Consider the following 10,296-nt stretch of genomic DNA (forward strand, 5'->3'; position numbering starts at 1 on the left):
GGGAAACTCCTCGCCGATTCTGGCCCGCCATGGCCTCTTTTGTGCAAAGAGCTCTCTGCCTTTGGAGAAGGGAACTGTGGAGAGGGCGGGAGCCGAAGGATGAGCCCCAGTTACTGCCCGACTCCAGGCTTTTAGCCAGGCTGTGCCCCCTGCCTGTCTGATGGGAACCTCTCATTTTCCCGTTGTTACAGCTCTATGCCACGTCTCAGAGATATTTAATGAACCGTTCATTTTAACCTCACGTGGCTAGAACCTGATCCGCCGAATGATCAAATTTGGGGGAGACTTTTGTACATTGCAGGGGATTATGGATCTTTTGTTTTTAAACTCTTATAGCCTAAAAGAAAGTCCTCGACTGCAATATGCAAAATAATGTATTGCTCGTCGTCTCCGATGTCATTTTTATCTATTAAAAAGCCTCCTTTGAACCCTCGTCTTTGCTCAGGGTTATTTTTCTACCTCCAAAACATGTGCTTCAGCATAAAAAAAAAAAAACAAAAAACCCACAACCACCAAACACCTGTGTTTTGGACAAACTAGGATTTCTGCAGATTCCTTTGGAGACCTCCCGCACCGACCCTTCTGGCAGAAGGCGCTCTCTGAGGTGGAAGTAAGCCCCCCGAGGGCAGGATTTCTTCATCCCCAGGCTCACCGCAGTCCCTGGCACTGAGTGGGCATTGAGAAAGAGCTTGCAGATGTCCCTGCCTGCTCCAGGCTCCTGTCATCCTTGGGCCACTTCTACTTGTACCCGGACAGCCTTTGGTGACCTCCCCACCTGTCCTGGGGCATTGGCCTCTCTCCACTTTATTCCTGGCATTTGACAGTCCCAAAGCAAGAATGGGACAGGGTCAATTCTCTGCCCAAGGAGCTTCCACACCTCCCAGATCAAACTCCTCTCTTTGGCATTTACAAACCTTCACTAGTGGGTTCAAGCCCATCTTTCCAGGCTTATTGCTCAGTACTCCCCCTCCCTTACTTCATGAGATTCCTTCCTCCTCCTCCTCAGGGAACCTCCAGCTTCCCCTAAAAGTCTCAGGTCTGTCCAAAGGCTTTTGGTTATTCTGCCAGCCTTAACTTACCTCTCACAAATCATCATTATGCAGATATCTTGGGTTTACTTACCCAGGAACAAGCTATTTTTCTCCACCCCCCCCCACACCCTGTATTAGGAAGGCAGAATTTATGATTTCAAAGAGAATCATATACATGTCTGAATGGTTCAGAACCGCAGGATATAAGGAATTCCCTAAGAGGAAGGCAGAAGAATTAAAGCATTTATTCAAGCTCCAAAGTAGCAGACCCACGAACCAGCGTCCCCATTTTGATATCTTGGTCAAGAGCTTCCAAGCCCAATAAGTCCGCCTCACAAGAGTAGCCAGGAGGCCACAGAAAAACATGATGGCATTAAACCAAATCATATTCATGCTTCCCCTCTCTGGTAAGATTACCCACTGGCCTCAAGTCCTTGCTCAGCACTCCTCGGTCCACACGAGGTCAGCTCAGCTTTATCTTCAGCTTCGGCTGTAGCTGTCTCTGGCTCCAACAAAAAATCAATCTATCTTCAAGCTGTCTTCTCTCCTCTTATAGTTTTGGACGTCATCAAGCCTCTTCTGCGTGACCAGAGCTTAGACTCTGGTGATTGGTTCTTGAGTTGACCCCTCCCCTTAGGACCCTGGGAGGTTCACATCCACATAGATTAGGTGAACACCTAATAGGGGTTAGTGCCTGGGGCTTAGCACCTAGTAAGGATTACTCAAAGAAAACAAAGGCCATTTTGCTTACCAACACAAAGTTCGAGCTCCTTAAAGAAATAAAGAATAAATTTAAATGGCTAGAGAAAATAGTCAGTACTCATGGCTGGGCTGTGTCAACATCACAAAATGACAATACTTAATTTATAGATCTAATACCATATGGACCAAACTGCAGAGTTAGATACAACAAAATTCATTTTAAGAATAAAAGATCAACCAACATTTTTAGTAAACACCAACTACGTGGAGGCACGGTGCCTGGCTCTGGGGATACAAATACAAAGAATGAAACTACTCTCAAGGACCTTGGTTGGGGAGAAAACGAGACTGTACAAAAATATATGCAGCACATAAAATGAATAAATACAAATACAAATACAAAGTAATTAAATACATGCAACAAAGTAATTAAATACAAGGTAGTTTGAGAGAGAGGGCATCAGCAGTTTGGAGAGGAGAGAGCCTTCAGGCAGAAGATGGTATCTGAGCTGAGTTTTAGTTTTAAGTCCCCCTCCTCCAAAGAGCCATCCCTTATAATGATTTTTCTAAGAGGAAGAAGAGAACTAGCTACAGCAAACCAGCTCAATATATTGAAAAAAAAAATCTGAGGTAGCATGTTGCATAAACCAGCAAAGATGCTGAGGAGCCATCAGACAGGTAGGAGGAGAAGCAGCAGAGAACTGTGTTACTGCAACCCAGACCCTATCCAGAGCTGAAGCTAGTGACACAGGATCCCAGAGCTAGAGCCAGAAGGGACCTCAGAGACCATCTAGTTCAGCTTTCTTTTTTACAGAGAGGGAAGCTGAGGTTCATGATCATTGAGGCAGTAAGCATCAGAGGTCAATTTTGGAACCTGGTCCTGACTCTAAAATTGGTGTTCTTTCCACGGTCCCACACTTGAAGTCAAGTCACAGTGGCAGATAGAGAGTCTGGGACAGAAGCTCAGGTTTCCCCAGCAGCCAAATACTGATCAGAGACCTAGACGATCCCCTGGGATGATCGGGCCTTTGGCTCTGCCTTGTATCTTGGCAGATTTTCAAGAGCAAACCAAAAGCGTTCCTTTCAAGGATCTTTGGTCCAAGAGCACAGATATTTGTGATCTCATATTCAGATGTCAGGCTGCCAAGTTCAAGGTGGTAGTTCTCCAGGAGATGGTAGATTGAGTCACTACACCAACTACAACAAAAAAGAAAAGTAAAAGCTTCATCACAAACATGGATAGATACCAGAACAAATCCTTGCATTGGCCGTGCCTGAAAATGTCTGTGTCCCTGTGGATCTTGTCTGTCACCTCCCTGGCACCATGGGTCATCACTGCATCGAGCAGAGTTCTAAAGTTTTCCACAGTTTTTCTTCCTCTTCTAATGTTGTTGTCGTTGGGTAAATGGTTCTAGTTCTTCTCACTGCGTTTTACATCAATCGACAGAGGTCTTCCCAGCATCCACCATCATTTCTTATGGTACAATAATATTCTATTATATTCAGATATGATCATTTGTTTAGCTGTTCTGCAATAGGAGGTTATTCCCTTAGTGTCCAATTTTGGGGCTACAACAAAAAAACTGAGATCTATTATCTATCTATCTATCTATCTACCTACCTACCTACCTACCTACCTACCTGTCTATCCATCTATCCATCTATCTCTGTGCACACATGTGTGGTGTATATGTGGGTCCATGTCCTTTTTCTTTTATTTCTTTGGGATATGGGCCTAGTAATGGTTTAGTTGGGTCAAAAGGGTGAGCACAATTTAGTAGCCCGGGGGGCCTAATGCCAAATGGCTTTCCAAAATGGCTCGACCAGTTCACAGAGCCACCAGAAGTGAATCAATGTTCCTGTATTCCCAGAGCCCTGATAACGTTTGTCATTTTTTAGTCACTTTGAAAGGAACTTACAGATAAGAGAGGGTAACATTCTCTCTTCCAGAATGCAGGTCAGATAGTACAGCACTCTGCCTTGACCATTACCATCCAAGAGATAGAATTGTCTTATGTCAACAAAGTATCCTGGTTTGGGAATTTGCATAACGACATGTTGTTCAGTTGTTTCAGTCGTGTCCAACTCCTCATGGCCCCATTTGGGGTTTTCTTGGCAAAGATGCTGGACTTGTTTGCCATCCTTCTCCAGCTCATTTGACAGATGAGGAACTGCGGTAAACAGTGAAGTGACTTGCCCAGGGTCACACAGCTAGAAAGTGTCTGAAGTCAGATTTGAACTCAGGAAGATGAGTCTTCCTGACTCCAGGCCTGGCACTTTATGCACTATGGCACCACTTAGCTGCCCAATAGGAATGTGCCAAACCATCCAAACTGGTCACCACCAAGTCTTTATCCATCCCTTCCTTTGCTTGTTGGTCTGGAGCTAGACCACAAATGGTAGGGTGAGTTCAGTAACCTTGGTGGTGAACTGGCCTTGGGTGCCCCGTCTGTATACAGTATATTGGAGCCTTCCTGTGCGCTTCAGACCCAATGCACCAGCCCCTTCCAGCTGGCATGTCCAGGCAGGCCACCCCTTCCTGAGCTGTCACAGGTGGCCTGTGGACCACAAGGAAAGCAAACTCCTTTCCTTGGTGGAGGAGGATGCTATTTTTACAAAACCTAGAGACCTCTCCATGAATGTCTTTACCCAGGGATATGGGTACCCAGGGATATGCAATTTACTCAGGGATAGTTACTGTTGAAGGCAGGGCCATACCCCAAGTAATGTATGCCTTTCAGGATTAACCAACTCTTGTGTTTTTAGTTCAACAGTTTCTAATTCTTGCTTCCTTAGGTCTTTTCATTCATTAACTTAATTTTTTTAAAAACCAATACCAGTTTTGATAATTACAACATATTATATAATTTGCGGCCTGGACATACTATTCCCTAGTTTCTAGTTTTTCATTGTTTTCCTTGAGAAAGGGAAATTTGCTTTTATATCACCCTTTTTGGTATCTGAGCAAACACAGACTACTTTGTAGTTCCTAGTTTGTTTCTGGGTTTTTCGTTATTTTCTTTGAAATTCCTTCAAATGAATTGTATTATTATTATTATTTTGATCTGGTTTCATAAAGTAAGATCCTCAGTTTTGCTAAGTGCATAGCCTGTATTAAGGGGAGTACATCCAAGCTCTTTTCTGTTTTTGTTCAGGCTCATAGTGGCTATTCTTCCTAGGTCTGGGGTCACCTGGCCTCACTTTTTAATATTCTGATGTTTTGAGGCTCTTCGAGGAGTAACCCTAGATCTAGGGCTGAATGAATGGAGAATGAATACCGAAGGATTTCCTAATCAACGGTGGCTTCCTGATCATTGGATTACAGATTTAGTCCAATCCTCTCATATTACAGGTGAGGAAAAAGAGGGAGATGAGGTCACAAGGTGATCAATATTAGACCTGGGATTCAAATCCAGATCTTCTGAGTCTAAAACCCTTTCCACCATGCTGGCGCCAACCACATTCTTGAAATTTTTATACTTTTCAAACAGATTAGATAAATCAAGGCAGGTGAATTGGGGCTATTTGATTGAAATATGGGCATTAATTCATTAAATCATTAAGTCTGTGGTTGCTGAGAGACCAAGAGCACCACCATGTGGGAACTATGTGCCCTACAATCCCATAGGAACAATTGGGGAAATTGATGGGAAAATGGATCTCCTCCCCAGGTGTTCATAGATACCTGTACTTGATGTGTGGAGGAGGGTGCAGTGGAGGAGGGAAATGTCCCAACCGCAGCTCAAGCCTCAATCAAGATGTTCTGCCATTGGGTGTGTGTATGTGTCTTTCACGACTGAATCTGATTAAAGGCAAGCCTTTGCAGGCTTATAGCAGCAGATTAAGAACTGGAAGAGATCTTAGATGTTGTCTTGTTCTCTCATTTTTGAGTCGAGTAACCTTAAGCTTACTTCACCTTAGGAAGTGGAAGAGGTGTGGGTATGGCTGGGTTATATGTATGGGTTGGTGTGCTTGTGCTTGTATGTTCTCCCCTGTGCATGAGTGGGGGAGTGGTGATGTCAGCCTGAGGGAGCCATTTATACTGCACAAAGGAAACCAGAACCAAGCTGGGGCCCTCAATACTCACTTACGCAATATTTGAAGGGTTGTGAAACACATTTTTTGGACTGGGCAAAATATATCAAGGGCCCCCCTAGATTTGGGGGCCCTACCAAAAAGTCCCAGTCACCTTACCTTAGTTGTATCTACAAGCATCCTCATGCTTAAAAGTGAGGAAGCTGGGGCTCACCAAAGTTAATTGACTTGCCCAGGATCACACAGCTAAGTATAAGTGCTGGGATTCGAACACAGGTCTCTCCTGACTCTAGGTCCATCCTACATTAATTAATTAATTGATTGATTGATTTAATTAATCCTGAATTTAATTGTTAATTAACCTGGAAAACTATGATGTACTGGTGGGTCAGAGAAGGCTTTGAAACCCTTTAGTTCTGCTTTGTTTGAAAATAGAGCAAGATTAGGGCAGGGCAGTTTAATGTCTAATGCAATTAAAAACAAAAAAAGAATCCCACTCCAGATACCTACTTAGTCCAAGGATTCTTAACATGGGGCTCGTTGTTTAGTTTGGATGGCTTAGAATGAACGTAAAGAGCAATTGTTTTCTGTTCCAGGCAGAAACTTTGAGGGTCTCCCCTTCCGGGTTAGTATATTTGTGATGGTAAACTAGACCATCTTTTGTCTCAAGCAGCAATTCTTACCTAGCCCTTAGTCATGGAATGGGCAGTGTCTCAGACAAACTGAGACCTGGGAAAGACCTTAATTTAGAAAGGCCAAGGTTGCCCGCTGCATCTTGGGCTGTAGCCAGTTGTCCTGACTTTTGTCTTGACAGTAGATCTGGGTGACTCTGGAGAAGAAAATGAAGCCGATGACTTTGTACACCTCTGCCTCTCTTAAATCCAGTTCATTCAAAAGTCAAGATATCACCTCACAATGTCATTAGTCCTCTTAGAAATGAGGGACAAACAACATCATGCTTCCTCTCAGGCTAACTGGAAGTGTGGCAGTCTGGGGTTGCTGGGAAGCCTGAAATGCAAGGGTACATGGGTCTGCCCTGAAAGAACTTGACCAGTCAAGCCTACTTTCAGTCCAAGTAGGAGTTTATTAAGACACTGCTTGGGTGGGTGAGATTCCTAGTGAGTCTGTGGTATTTGTAAGGCCAATAGGAGTGGGCCAGATTCTTAAGGAATCTGCACAGTTTAATGAGGATGGGACTGATATTTTTATACAGAAAGACTGGGAAGATCTGGATGGGATTAAGGAGTGGCAAGTAGCCTGGGATGGTCTGGAGGTGACAGAGAAAGGGGCCTGGATGAGGTTAAGGAGTGTCAAGTAAGCTAACTGAGTAATGTGTGAGGTAAATGTGAAGACTTCACAGAGAAGATATGTATAAATATAAATATGTATCTATATTAAGAAATGTTTAAAAATCAAGAAATAGGGAAGTGAAAAAAATTCTGAGGCCATGAGAGTCTGATGGCTCAGCCTCTGGGGAAGCTTCCCCTGCAACTTTTTGTTCTTTCTTCTGGCTCTGGTTTGAAGATTTGCTCAGTAAGAATAGGGTCACTGTGACCTGCTTTCCTTTACTGTAAAAATACTGTAAGAGAATGGAGAGGGTCTCCCCCTCCCCTTATCCTATTCTCCTTCTTCAGATTTATAGATATCATCTCAGTTGTAGTCATTAACTAAGGGAATGGGAATTGCAGTTTCTGTGCCTCAATTTCCCAGTTCTTTGTCTAGCTTTCGTGCTCAGATTGTAAGCCCACCTCCCAGCCAATGGTGAGAAGGGTCAGAGGTGGGTGGGAATTCTCTTGTGTTAGGTATAATTATTGGTGCTTTGCCCCTTATAAAGTGCCTTCCTTGCTAGATCTGTTCTAGCAGAGGATGCCCCATTCTCGAGATTTGAATAAAATTTATTTCTGTTCCCACCCTGAGATGGCTCCTTATTATAAATTTAATTGGTGAGGGTCTTTCATCCCACAAAAGTAATCAAGGTAGGCTGGGGTGGGTCAGATACCTCAGGCCAACACCAGGGACTGGGTTCCTAAAATTTGTGGAAAAGTTCAAGGGCTTTGCCTCTTAGGCATCCAGACCCCCCGTCCCCATCAGAAGCCTTTCCTAGAAAAGGGAGGGTTGGTTGGGAGGTATAGTTGGTTAATGATGGGGGGTCCCATTAGTGAAAGGAAGAGAAATGAGCCAGATGTGATCCAGAAGCTGGGTGGACAAGACTGATGCCAATAAACCAGATTGAGGTGCCAGAGAGATCCAACACTAGGGGTGTGAAAAGGATGGGATCAGTTACATTGCACATTGGCATTAAGTAATCTAGACTGGGTGCAATCATCTTGTATCTGGAAATAAGCATCCAGACTTTCAGCTCTGTGCCCTGTGACAAATATAACACCACTCTTCCCCTCCTGTTCCTAAAGCACCATTCAGGGCTTGAGGGGCTCATGGGGGTGTCACCTGTGGTACCCCTTGACTGGTATTTGGGGCAGAGTCAGTAAGTCCTCATACCACCTCCAGTCTCTGACATTTCTTAACTGTGTGACCCTAGGCAACTGCTTTGGTCCTCAAGCAAGTCCACAAGGGGTGGAATGAACCTTCCCTGGTGGAAGGAGCGCCCGGAGCAAGAGCTTCCTATGCTGCCAAAATCACAGATTCCTCTGGAATGCTCAGAGTTGTGTCGTTGTTCTTCAGTCATTTCAGTCGTGTCTGACTCTTCATGGCCCCATACAGGTTTTTTTTTTTTCAAATATACTGGAATGACCTGCCATTTCCTTCTCCAGTTCATTTTACAGATGAGGAAACTGAGGCAAGCAAGGTTAAGCGATGCTAGCTCTCGGTACCTCTCGTGAGGGTCTCAGGCCAGCTGACACCCTAGATCATTGCACGGAATGAAGGGGCGGGAGCCAAAGATGAAAGCAACTCCATGTATTGTTACAGCAAGCAGGATTCTTATGCAGGACTAGCCTTTGTTTCTGGGTGCAAGCAAGCTCATGCACGATCCTCTAAGCCTATCACGAGCCCCAGGGCCATGCATCACAGCTCGTGGACAATTCATGTCCAGTGCTTATTTGGAAGGGGGCATATTCTGTTCACAGCCTGCCTTATCAGAGGAGGAGGACTCAAGCTGGACTGTGTAGTCCCGGATAATTCCTTTTTTCCCACGGGACTGTCCGTGGGCCTCAACTCCCCAGCTCATCAGGCTCTCAAGAGCACCTTCCAATTCCCCCTTTCTGTTTTTCGGCCAGGAGTCAACAAGTACCGAATCAATGGCTGTGTACCGGGTCCCAAGACACATCCTCAGCACTAAAGGAGTGCAACAGCATAGCAGAAGGGCAAGGCCCCCAACGATGGCCACAGTCTCTAAAATGTGAGTAAGCCATTTGGGGGTTAAAAAGGTCTTAATATGACTCAGAAACTTGTCTATCACACCGTCAGGTTGTAAGTTCTCATGTGCTGCCTTTTCTTCCTCAGTGGCCAATTGCAACAACTCGGCAATTTCCGCTATAAAGTTCTGATTATGAAATAAGCCTTCCTCATTCCTAATGAGTCTTTCTATAGTATCATTGGTAGCCATAGCGGGCAATATGCAGATGTCAAGTAATCTGTAGTCACACCGGAGGGACTGCTGGATCTTTAAAAGCTGTATCTCTTGGGCCAGCAGCTGCAAGTCCTCCAAAATCTGGTGAATGGTGGTAAAAAGTTCTTGATCAATATATGCCTGTGTTTGAAGAGCGATGGAAAAATTATGAGCTAATTGATTCAGGAAATGTCCTTGTAATGCCAAGGTACGTTGGTTTTTTTAGTGCCTGATGGAGGGCCAAATCGGAAGTGATGCCTGCTGCAATAAGCCCGAAACTTCCTGCAGCACGCAGCAAAGCATAGGGGACATTGTTTAGTCTGAATTTTCATTAGTAATTTTGACCATCATTGATCACCACGGGATTGACTCCACCCATCAGTCTGTACGGGAATAAGCGCGAAATCTTTCCTGCTCAGGAGAAAAATTGTATGGTTAGTCATGCCTAAGTCTCCTATGTTTATATCTTGGGTAGTGGAGGTAATGCATTGAGTGATGTTGCATCCAGTGGCATCCACATGCCACATGTTATTCTTTTTGGATATGTTAATTTGAGCCGAATTACAAATGGCAAACACCTGCCTGGTGTAAAAGCCAAATATTAGAATCTTTTCTATATATTGTACATAAACTTGCAATTTCTCAGCAAGCCCAGTTCATTGTTTAGAATTTACATGACTCAAACAAGTTCTTTTTCTGGGGCTGATGACCTTGCCCATGCAGATAGCTTCCAGGGGCCTTGGCAATTTTGCAAAATAAAGAGGAGTAACATGGTGTCCAGGAAGGGGTTAATAGAAAAACCTTGGGCCTGTTTGCTATCCTTTGCTGTTTCTCTGAGCACTCTTATTCAAGGTTGATACGAACACACAATAAAGCTAGGAATGAAAGTTAAATAAAATTGAAAAATTCACAGTAGGTTTGGACATAATTGTCATCAATATCAAATTGCCGCAACACATT

This window comes from Trichosurus vulpecula, chromosome 7, assembly GCF_011100635.1.
Source record: "Trichosurus vulpecula isolate mTriVul1 chromosome 7, mTriVul1.pri, whole genome shotgun sequence".
NCBI classification, from domain to species: Eukaryota; Metazoa; Chordata; class Mammalia; order Diprotodontia; family Phalangeridae; genus Trichosurus; species Trichosurus vulpecula.